Source organism: Chiloscyllium plagiosum, unplaced genomic scaffold, assembly GCF_037043375.1.
Source record: "Chiloscyllium plagiosum isolate Xiang-an unplaced genomic scaffold, Cpla_swu_hap1 HiC_scaffold_32, whole genome shotgun sequence".
Taxonomy (NCBI): Eukaryota; Metazoa; Chordata; class Chondrichthyes; order Orectolobiformes; family Hemiscylliidae; genus Chiloscyllium; species Chiloscyllium plagiosum.
Genome location: NW_028270170.1, coordinates 33,232,863 through 33,244,770, shown reverse-complemented (window position 1 = coordinate 33,244,770; position 11,908 = coordinate 33,232,863). Strand labels below are relative to the sequence as shown.

At 41.7% G+C, this 11,908-nt stretch overlaps 1 long non-coding RNA gene across 1 annotated transcript; it reads right to left on the bottom strand.

Annotated features, from left to right (window-relative positions):
* Nucleotides 1-409: 409 nt before the first annotated feature.
* On the bottom strand, nt 410-11,522 carry LOC148141793 (uncharacterized). The gene is made up of 3 exons (XR_015752447.1): nt 11,388-11,522; nt 10,749-10,824; nt 410-521 (listed from the first exon to the last, which is right to left on the bottom strand). It is a non-coding gene; the product is annotated as an uncharacterized LOC148141793 (long non-coding RNA).
* Nucleotides 11,523-11,908: the final 386 nt, after the last annotated feature.

Sequence of the window (11,908 nt, the reverse complement as noted above, 5' to 3'; positions counted from 1 at the left end):
AACATGGCAGAACAGTGGAATATAAGGGTATAAATTATTAAAACCAATAATGTGGCAGAAAACATGATATTCATCTGTATCCTACATGGACAAAAAAACAACTAGACCCTCAAAAGTAACCCACAATGTTTTACATTGCGCTTTTCCAACCAAATCATTTTCTTCTGCCTTATTAACGCTGATTCTGAGACATATAACAGTGGTGGGAACAAAGTTTCTGACAGAATACATAGCAAACTGACTGCAAGCCTTGAAGCCAATGGAAAAGATTTCTCAGCTAAATCAAAACTGCAGATTTGGTGCAAGATGTATCACAATGATAGCTCAGGAGAATCTTCTTTCACGTGGCAAAAGGAATTACTGGAAATGTTGGAAATCTGTGCCTTTCTATTCATCACATTCCTGAAAATGTGAGTCCATCTAAAAATATTAGTCCCTCCATTTCTTTTTCTTGGATCTGCAGTGATGTTGTTATGTTTGAGTACAGAGCACCAGGTTAGCATCATGTCTTCAATCTAAGGCTGAAGCAGAATATTGGCATCGTCAGTGTTACATCAACCACACTCCCTCATCAGCACCAAGACCACCTATTTCAAAATCTGTAACAGGACCTACCTTCGCCTCAGCTCTTCTGCAGCTAATGTCATGAATCATGTCTTTGTTACCTCCGGACATAAGCATTCTAATGCACTGCTGGCTGACCTCCCACGTTCCATTTTTTGTAAAATTAAAGTCAAGCTGCTGCTCCTGCCCTAACTCACTCCAAATGCAATTTCATCCATCACCCCTGTGCCCAAGGGCTCCCAGTTAAAAACAATACCTTGATTTTTAAAATTCTCATCATTTTTAAAAACTCCCCCCAACAACTTTGCCACTTCATATCTCTGTAATCTTCTCTAACTCTGAAACCCTTCTAGATATCCTAAAATTGACCCCCATTTTCATTGCTCTGCTGTGCCTTATCTGCTCAGGAAGTAGAATCTTTAGAATTCTTTCCCTAAATCCCTTTGCTTCCTTACTTGTGTTTCCTTCTTTAAGACTCTAAAACCTATCCCTTTAGCTAAGGGTTTTGCTATCTGCCCTTGTATCACCTTCTGTGGATCAGTGTCATTACATGCTTTTAAATGACACTACGAACTGCCTTGAGATGTTAGAGGAATTCATAAATATAAGTTACTTTATCAAAAGGACAGGAGAGACAATAGGGCTGAGAGAGTTGGAGAGGGAATTCAAGCACTGAGGTTCAATACAGCTGAAGGAAAATAAACCAGTATTGGGATAATAAATGTTAGTACTGACCAGAGAGCAGAACAAAGGGAATAGAGAGTTATCTGAGGGTTATATTCATTTTGTGAAGAAGAGCAGAAAGTTGTCCATGTGCCTGAACTAATATTTTGATTATTCAGGGAATCAATGGTGACAGAGAAACGCAGGAAAGTGGATATGAGGAATATCGGATCAGCCATGGTCCTATTGAATGGCAGACCAGGCTCAAAAGGACAAACAGCTTATTTCCTATTTCTTATGACCTTTCTTATTAACAACGCTTCCAAAAGAAAATGTCAACATACCATAAATTAAATAAATTGGTGAGCTTACCTGACAGCGGTGGTTGTACCTGAGAAATTATTCGTTGACTGTGAAATACTTAGAGATGTTCTGATAACTGTTAATACAAATAGGGGGAGGGCTATTTCTTGCTAAATGTCTCAAATGTTTGAAAGAAATTCTGAAATAAGTCTGCTTATCAGTAATGGATTTTTGAGAATTCTCTTTGAAAGTATATTGCAAAAAGACATCATATACTTATTTTAAAATTTTGACCTTGCATAATCCTGGCACACAAATAATAAGCTTATTGGGCTGCACATATTGTATATGATATAAATGGTATGAATTCTTGAGAGATTTATTCCAATACAATTGTACTAGCAGTCATTATGTTTCATTCCCTGCGAATTGTCACATAACAAAGAGATATTTAAGGTTACTATTAGTCTTAAAGTGGGCCAATACCCTGAACTGTAGACATGATGGAATATTTTAGATGACAATATGCTAATGAAGCTCGAATAAGAACCAAAAGAACTGTGGATGCAGTAAATCAAAAACCAAAACAGAAGATGCTGGAAAAGCTCAGCAGGTCTGGCAGCATCTGTGGAGAGAAATCAAATGTTTCGGGTCTGGTGACCCTTCCTCAGAACCAGTTCCGAGGAAGGGTCACCAGACCCGAAACATTAACTCTGATTTCTCTCCACAGATGCTGCCAGACCTACTGAGCTTTACCAGTAACTTCTGTTTTGGTTGCTAATGAAGCTCCATGTGCTTATGCTACATTGTAGATGATCCTATATTGGCTATCTGTTTTCTTTTGGATAGAATTCCTCAGGGTAGGGAGTGTCTGCCATGGACCTTCACGTGACTGAAGAGGCTAGCTTCTATTCAATAAGCCCCCGGATACAGGAGGCAGCAAGTCAGTGAGGTGGTGTGACTGGAAGTACAGGATTTGCTTCTTTTTCTTACCTTCTCTGCCATGGCTATGCCTCATTATGAAGAGCTTGGGATTCAAAAACCTGGTGCAGATTAATGGGCAAGATGCCCACCCCAGTGGACAATGGGAAGCAATCCTTACCTAGTCATTAATGGCTATGGTATCACACATCAAGGAGAATGTAAGAGTGATTTTGAAGGCTTTTCTCCTGCCTAGTAATATTGAACATTTCAGAGTTGGGAGAACATGACCTGTGGTTTATAACCATACAGACACAATGGCTAGCCCAGCAAAGTTGTATTTGCAGGGGAATCCTGCCATGGTGGTAGACCTAGTTTTAAGTAAGATACTATAGTATTTATTTTTCAGTTCTTCCATTAAAAGCTATAGATCCAATAGAGTGATTGGTAGTGGCATTTTATTCACACAGGTATGTGACATTGATAGAGAGGTAAAATCAGTGACTGCCTTGACATCAAGGCAGCATTTGTCCAGGCGTAGCATCAAGCAACCCTGGAAGAATTGGAGTTAGTGGGAAGACACTCCACTGACTGGAGTCATTCATAGCACAAAGTAAAATAGTTGTGGTTGTTGGAGGTCAGTCACCCCGTTCCAAGGACATCTCTGCAGGAGTTCCTCAGGATGTTACCTTCTTCTGATTCATCAAAACCCTCCTTCCACCATAATGACAGAAAAGGTGGTGTTCACTAAAGATTCCCTGATATTCAACTCCATTTATGCCTCCTCAGACAAGAGAGAATCCAAATCCATAACATTCAATAGCATTACTAACATTGAAGCCTACAGTATCAACGCCCATGGAGTTCCACTGATCAGAAACTGAACTACACCAGCTATATAAGTAATGTCTCTACAAGAACAGGTCAGAAGTTGGGAGTTACATGACAAGTAACTAGCCTCTTGAGTCCTGAAAGCCTGTCCACCAGCTACAAGGCAGACGTCAGAAATGTGCTGGGGTATTCCCCACTTGCCTGGATGGGTGCAGTTCCAACAACATTCAAGAAGCTTGACACCATTCAGAACAAATTAGCACACTTGACTGGGAATGCATTTACCCACTGTTACAATAAACAACAACTCTGTCTCCTGCCAACAAACATTGGTGCAGTGTGTATTCTTAACAAAATGCACCTCAGTAACTCATCACAAGATTCCTTTGACGTATAATACCAGGAAAGACAAGGCAGAAAATGCATAGGCAACACCACCAGCAGCAAGTGCCCCTCCAAGCCACACACCATCCTAACTTGGAACTATCTCACCATTCCTTCATTGTCACTTGGTCAAAATCCTGGAGGAAGGATTCCTGATGGAGGGCTCCTGCCCGAAACGTCAATTTTCCTGCTCCTTGGATGCTGCCTGACCTGCATCACTCTAATCTTGACTCTGATCTCCAGCATCTGCAGTCTTCTCTTTCACCAAAATCCTGGAACGCCAGTTCTAACAGACTACAGGTGTTTAAAAGGCAGTTCACTGCCACCTTCTCAAGGGATATTAGGAAAAGCCTAATTAATGATGCCCGTCCGTGCAAGAATTTTTGAAACTTCAGGTCTCACTGCCAGCAGAAATGTATCATGTTCTGCACACTAAGACCTCTGCTGCCTTTATTGTCAAACACTCACTGCCATTATTTTGTGCAAGGCTGAACTGGCACCTTCGAGGAGAAAGTGAGGTCTGCAGATGCTGGAGATCAAAGTTGAAACTTTATTGCTGGAACAGCACAGCAGGTCAGGCAGCATCCAGGGAACAGGAGATTCGACGTTTCGGGCACAGGCACCACCAACTTGTTGGATCACCTCAGGAATGGTGGCCTTTTCAATCAGGTGATTGTCAAGGTCAGGGAAACCACAGAAACAATTACGGCACAGAAAGAGACCACTTGACCCATACTGCCCAAGTGCTTATCATATTCTAAAGTCTCTTTTTCAACATTAATGCAGCAGGTGTGCGATGATGTAAGAGTTTTGTTTCGGTAATATTGAAGAAAGGACCATGTTTCTTGCGGGCAGCGATGAATTGTGGCTTTCAAACCTGGGGAAGAGTGGACGATGACCACAAATTTCATTTCTGTGCCTGTGTATTTCTTTGTGATAACAGTGCAGTAAAGAGTAAGAATTACAATCATATGTGAAAAAGCTCCTCACCAGCCTCACAGCTATGTAAATTCCTTCTTTAATTGAGATGCTAGAGAGTCAAGGAGAAACGAGAGAAGTTTAAGAGGAAGAAAGGAATGGATGGACTTACTGATAAGGTCATGGTGGAACACCACCACATTTGAAGGAACCATGAACAATGACACAGGCCATTTAAACTAAATGGTATATGCCTCTTCTATAAATTCCATGTAAGCTGTAGAAGACAGAATAGATAGCTCAGTTCAAACCAACAGCAGTCACAACTTGCTGAGCAAATACGAAGGTTTGAGTGGATTCTCATCCAGCTGTTCTTTATTATGTATTGGTTGTCTTGTGAGGGTTGGATAGCTGCTCTGCTCTAAGGTTGCATTTATTTAGCCATCCCCAGTTGCCCAAAAAGGCAATAGTACATCATTCTCGTGATCGTTCTCAAAAATCATTGTTTGTTATGCCAGTTTAGAGGGTATTAAGGGCAAACCATGCAATGTGAAGCTGATTCACATGGAGACCAGATGGATAGTATTGTCAAGACGTTAGTGAAGGATATTAGTGGACTAGTTGGATTTTGCTGACATCTCAGTGAGTCTCTTGCCATTTCTTTCTGCTCCCAGCCAGGTGGAAGAGTAATTTTGTGGCCTTAGATAGAAGCAAATTCTGCATAAGCTGTACCCAAACAGCTGCTGGCTGGAAAATGTGAAACAAGGTACCATGAAAAATGGGAAGATTAAGGTATTAGCCACTGTGAACTGAAACACGTAAACAGAGATAGATGAGCTGACTTTTCTTTCATTATGTTCTTTCTGTAAATACCCAAGAATCTCATTCCATTTAAGTCATTTTAAAAAAGCCTTCCACGTGAAATTCTCAGGGTAGACGCACATGTCTGGATTGGGCTGGCAACCTGTTCACCATTTAAATGCTGCTGTTCATAGTAACTGTGCAGGGAGGGCATGTAAACAAGCAAGCTGTATATAGATCACTAGGAAGAACAATGCTCGTGCCCTGGGCCTATTGGACTAGCTTCATCTTCATCTCTTTTCTTTCTTTTAAAAAAGCCATTCTGAATGGCAGGTGGGAATTTCCTTGGTAAAGCGAATTGGTGAATTAAATCTCTTGTTTTATTTTAGCTGTTATAGCGCAGTATGTAGAGAGTCTATCTGATCAGGTAGTGGAGGTCCTTAATTCGCATTACTCCCATTGGGAAACATAAATTGTCTTCTCCTAGTGATAGTGGGAATCTGTCAGGGAAAGAAAGATCAGAGGTTATGAAAAATCAGATGTAAACATGCTGCACGTTAGACTGCACAGCTTCTTCGTTCAGCCCCATTGTTGCTTTCAAAGGAAGAAGAACTCAGAAACCTGGTGTTAATATGACCACAATACTGACAGTGTCAAAATCAAAGTGTTGGCTATTATGTGGAGCAGAGGACAAAATGAAGGTAATCGGCAAACTGATTGACAGAATGATCTGTCCGCTCTGCATAGTTCAGAGTTTATACAGCATGTGTGCTAAAGCTGTCACCCAATGCAATATACTACACCACTATACATATGGAATACAAGCCGCATTCCATAACTTTAAGCAGAATCATGGTGCCCACAAAATAGTCACAAGCACACATAATTTCTCACCCTCTGATTCTATGCTCTCCTTTAAATTACAAGGAACAGATTACAGTCTTGACAATTGCCTGAAATCTTTTAACCTTCTGTCAAATCTGCAGTCAAGAAGCAACAGTGACAAAACGGTTCAGATTTTAGCTAAAAGCAGTTTTAAGTTTTGCTTCAATGTACACTAACTATGCAACGGAATTACCTGCACATTCAAGCATGCTACAACACAACCCACCTACAGTTCAGTTGGTTACTATGGTTTAAACTATTGTCCGTTGCTATTTTGGCTGCAAACTGTGAAATTCCACAAAGTAACATCAGTTATATCAGATAATCCGACATGATGACACCAGTTACTGTCACATGCATGAGTAAACTCTTCTGAAATTAGATTGTTGGGATCAAAAACATCCTTAGTTCCAGGCAAGGCTGAAAATGGCAATGCAGGAAATTGTGAAGTGAATTAGTGGATAATTCTGACTGGATTCACTCAATTAAAGACACCTAGAATGATCGCAGTTGTAACTCACTCTTACAACCTGAAAGACTGGGTTATAGCAGCCTTTCTAAACACATGCCTGGCTGTGGAAAAACAGTACAATTACTGTTGCTTTATCCGTCATTATCTTGTCAAAAGCTGATTTAAGACTTGACTCACAGCTGAGTTTTGTCAGCAAGTGCATGCTGCCAGGAGCTACAATTCCAGAAGGCTTACTTACACTGCCTCTGCCCTGTCGGCAGTCTGTAAACACTGGGTCCTGGCTGTTTTATCAGATATGACTGTATTCTTTTTAATTCCTTTGAAGCATTCAATTGAGGGGCATTTCTATCTGGCTTGTACAGCTGCAAATCCATGTCAAGAAGGCAGCTCACCACCCTCCACAGGGGTAACTAGGGCAGTAAATGTTGGCCAGCAAAACTCATATCCCACAGGTGTATTAAAAAATGTTAGTATATAAGCTTAAGTTAATCAAATTGAACTGAAGTATTATTTGTAATTCTTTTGCCAGTTTATCCTTAAGCCTGTGATTGTGGCAGTATTCTTGTTCCTAAATCCAGGAGATTGTGTGTTCACAGACTCACTCCAGAACTGATACTCCTGTGCACTCCTAAAGTGAATGGCGTCCTGCTTTACAGGCAAAATCTAGCCTCCTAATTAGATGCAGGAGACCCTACAAACTTCCTGCAGAAAGAGCAGTGGAGTTCTCCCTGATGCCTTGGTCACAAAATTAAACAGATACTGTTGTCCTTACTTTGGGACTTTGCTGTAGCTGTTATGTTCCTCACACTGTAACAGTCACAACACTTCAAAACATACTTAATTGGAAACAAAGTGTTTCAGGTTGCTATGAGCTCATAAAAGATGCTATATAAATGTATATGTTTATTTCTATTGTTGTAACCAAAGGGAACTAAGCTTTTTAAAGTATATTTCTAACCTGTAACATCAGTGGAGAACTCACCCTCCTGCTAGTACTTTGTTGACATTAAAACATAGCCATCATTTGTTGGCCTGTATGTAAAATGTAACTTCCATCTGATGTCCCCATGCCATCCTGGTCTCAAGCTGGTGTTTTCACCTAAAACCACCACAGTGATGCATTTTCCAACAGATGTGAGAAGGTAAAAAACATCGAGGAGTATGATAAAAGGGCATAAAATTCGGTAAAAAGTACAATTGGGAATTTTCTGCCTGTTTTGAAAATTGCTTGTTAAGGTCTGGTAAGCCCTCATTAGGGACACAATAACAAGAAACACTGCAGTTTCATGCTGAGGGATATCTAAATGGTCAGTGAGCTATGTATTCATGCACAGAGCTTGAGCTATTGTAATGATGCATTGGCAATAACTCAGTGCGACTCCTGCCTTTTCCCCATAACCCTATGCATTGTTTCCATTCATATAATCATCTAACGCCTTCTTGTCTGCCTCGATTGCACCTGCCTCCACAACATTTCCAGGCAGCTCATTCCAGACCCCTGCGTATGAGATCATTCTTTCCTTACCACACATTTGTTTCTTCTGCAGAACACTTTAAAAGTGAATAGTCTAGTACATAGTTTGTTTACAAGCAAGAACGTGTCTCCCTCTCCACTCCATCTAGACCCCTCATGATTCTGGAAAGTTCAATTAGCTTTCTCCTCTCAAAGAAAAACAGCCATAACCTCTCCAGCCTTTCCCCATAAAAATGGGACAGCACGGGTGGCACAGTAGTTCGCACTGCTGCCTCACAGCGCCAGGGCCTGGTTTCCGAGTCTGCCCTTGGAAGGGTCTGCGTGAGTTCCCATGTTCTCTCCATGTCCACGTGGGTTTCCCCTGGGTGCTCTGGTTTCCTCCCACAGTCCAAAGATGTGCAGGTTAGGGTAGATTAGCCAAGCTAAGTTGCCCATTGTGTCCAGGAAAAGGCAGGCTAGCCGTGGGAAAGGCTGTCTTATCGGGATAGATAGGGTATGCTCTTCAGAGGGTTGGTTTGGACCCGATGGGCCAAATGGCCTGATTCCACAATGTAGGGATTCTATGAAATGTGAATGAAGTGTCTCATTCCAGGAACCGATCTTGTAAACCTATTCTTCGCCCTTTTCAATGAGTTCACGTTCTTTCTATAGTGTAGTGCACACAATACTTCAGCTGAGGTCTAAACAATGTCTAATATAAACTTATCATAATCTTCTTCTTCTTTTACTCCATACCACTACTTATGAAGTTTAGAATACTGTATGCCTTTTGAACCATGCTTTCTGTCTGTCCTGCGACCTTTAATAACTTGTGTACATATAGACTCAGGTTGTTCTGCTCCTACACATCCTGTAGAATTGTACCCTTTATTTTATACTTTCTCTCATCACTTCTCGCTTCTCAACATTCAACTTGATCTGTCACCTATTCATCCACTCCAACAAAGTGATCATGTCCTTCTGAAGTTGTTCACTGTCCTTCTCAATTTGCAAATCTCCCAAGTTTTGTGTCATCCACATACTTTGATATTGTCCCCTTCACACCAAGATCTAGAACATTGATATATATCAGGAAAAGCAATGGTCTAATTACTGACTCCTGGGGAACTCCACTGCAAGCTTTCCTCCATCCTGAAAAATATTCATCAACCATTACTATGTTTCCTGTCTCTCAGCCAGTTATATCTCCATATTGGTACTGCCCCTTTTATTCCATGACCTATAACTTGCCTCACAAGTATGTGACATCGCACTTTCTCAGAGGAAAGCCCATGTACATATTTGGAAATGTTAGTGCAGCACTGGCACTAGGATTTTAAAAGCCTGAATGGATGACTGTGGCTGACAATCTTTCAGCAGGAGAAAGTGAGGGCTGCAGATGCTGGAGATCAGAGCTGAAAATGTGCTGCTGGAAAAGCGCAGCAGGTCAGGCAGCATCCAGGGAACAGGAGAATCGACGTTTCGGGCATAAGCCCTTCTTCAGGAAATCTTTCAGCAGGAGAAAGCAACAGAATAGTTAGCTCTCATAGAAAATGACTTCATAGTGGGCGACACGGTGGCACAGTGGTTAGCACTGCTGCCTCACAGCGCCGGAGACCCGGGTTCAATTCCTGCCTCAGGCGACTGACTGTGTGGAGTTTGCACATTCTCCCCGTGTCTGCGTGGGTTTCCTCCGGGTGCTCCGGTTTCCTCCCACAGTCCAAAGATGTGCAGGTCAGGTGAATTGGCCATGCTAAATTGCCCGTAGTGTTAGGTAAGGGGTAAATATAGGGGTATGGGTGGGTTTCGCTTCGGCGGGTCGGTGTGGACTTGTCGGGCCGAAGGGCCTGTTTCCACACTGTAATGTAATCTAATCTAATGTAATCTAATCTAATATAATATAGACAACAGCATGGTTGCTCAGTGGTTAGCACTGCTGCCTCACAGCGCCTGCGTTTGATTCCAGCCTCAGGTGATTTTGTGGAGTTTGTGCATTTTCCCTGTATCTGTGTGGGTTAGACCTCCCACAGTCCAAAGGTGTGCACTTTGGCCATGCTAAATTGCCCGAAGTGTTGAGGGATGGGTAGGTTAGGTGCATTAGTCAGGGGTAAATGTAGGATAATAGGGTAGGGGAATGGATCTGGGTGGGTTACTCTTCAGAAGGTCCTGGTGGACTTGGTGGGCCGAAGGGCCTGTTTCCACTCTGCGGGATTCTATGGAGTTGTATAGAGAGAGAGGGTATAAATTTCATATTTTGCAAACGACATGCTGTCCACCACAAAACAGGCAGACCAGCATACGACTTACATCAAGAACATCGAGACCAATTTGAAAGATATTTGAATAATCGGCTGGATAAGCTGTGGGGCCATTTTGAAGCAAGAGCCATGTTGAGACACATTGCTAGAAATCCAATAGCACTAAGTGGCTGCATCACTGAGATCCTTTGAAAAGAGGTGGGCAGGAAATCATCTGTACCTCTTCTTTGGAATGGGCAGAAGGGACAGGAGCATTTTGTGTACCTAGAAGAGCATTGAGAAAGCTTAACATTACCTGGGTCATTTCTTGAGATCGCCAACACTTTGTAGAAGATACACTGATGATGTCACCTAGTGAGGCGACGAAATGGCTGTAAAAAAAAACACAGCAGCTCAGCAAATGAATCGATGAATCACCCATAACCCGAGCTACAAATCTTTTCAAAAACCCCAGACTCTGGTCCTAGCTGGTGATTAGGCCATTTAGTACATAGTAAAAAGGTGTGCACTGTACTCTTGTACCTTGATATTGCAATCAGGATTTGAATAGAACCCCCCCCCAGTTTGTATTTTACAGGTAACCTCGCACCTGAATCAAGTGGGTGGATCCGCCTGTCAGTTTAGTATCATATCCAATACAGTGTCAACTGGAGCACCAGTGTAATTGGATCAGAAATGAAACTATTTTCAGACCACAGCCAATCCTACTTGTGTCAGACAGAGCACATTAAAATAAATACTGTTGTGCTAATATTTAAAGCAGTCAGCATCCGAGGAGCAGAAGAATCGATGTTTTGGGCAAGAGTTCTTCATCATTCCTGATGAAGGGCTTTTGCTTGAAATGTCAATTCTCCTGCTCCTCGGATGCTGCCTGACCTGCTGTGCTTTCCCAGCAACACACTCTCAACTCAGCATCTGCAGTCCTCACTTTTACCTTATATTTAAAGCAGTCAGGTATCACACAGTAAAAGAATCACTTGCGATGTAGTCCCTCCAGATCAGATCCAGTTATAACTGCTTACAGGATTTCAACCAATCTGGTATCCAAAATATGTCCAATGTATTATCTATTTTCAAAAAAAAAGCGAACAATAATTTAATAAATACTTAGGAAGAATCAATATTGTTTCAAAGCAAGGACCATGCTTGATAAGTGTCTGTGAGGAGAACATAGATATGGTGAATAGGAATTGCAATGGATATGGTGTACATAGACTTACAGAAAGGCAGAACAAGGACAGTAGATTACTGGAGAAGATTAAGGGATATGGTAACAGGGAATGTTACAAATGGGATAAGGAAATCGCTAGAAGGGAAGAGACAAAGAATGGGAGTTATGACCTTTTTCTCAAAGTGGTCAAAATTATGCCACAGTGATCTATTTTGAGATGATATCTGTCTACAGTGTGTATCAATGATTTGGAATTATTGATAGGAGTGTTGTCCAACTTTGCA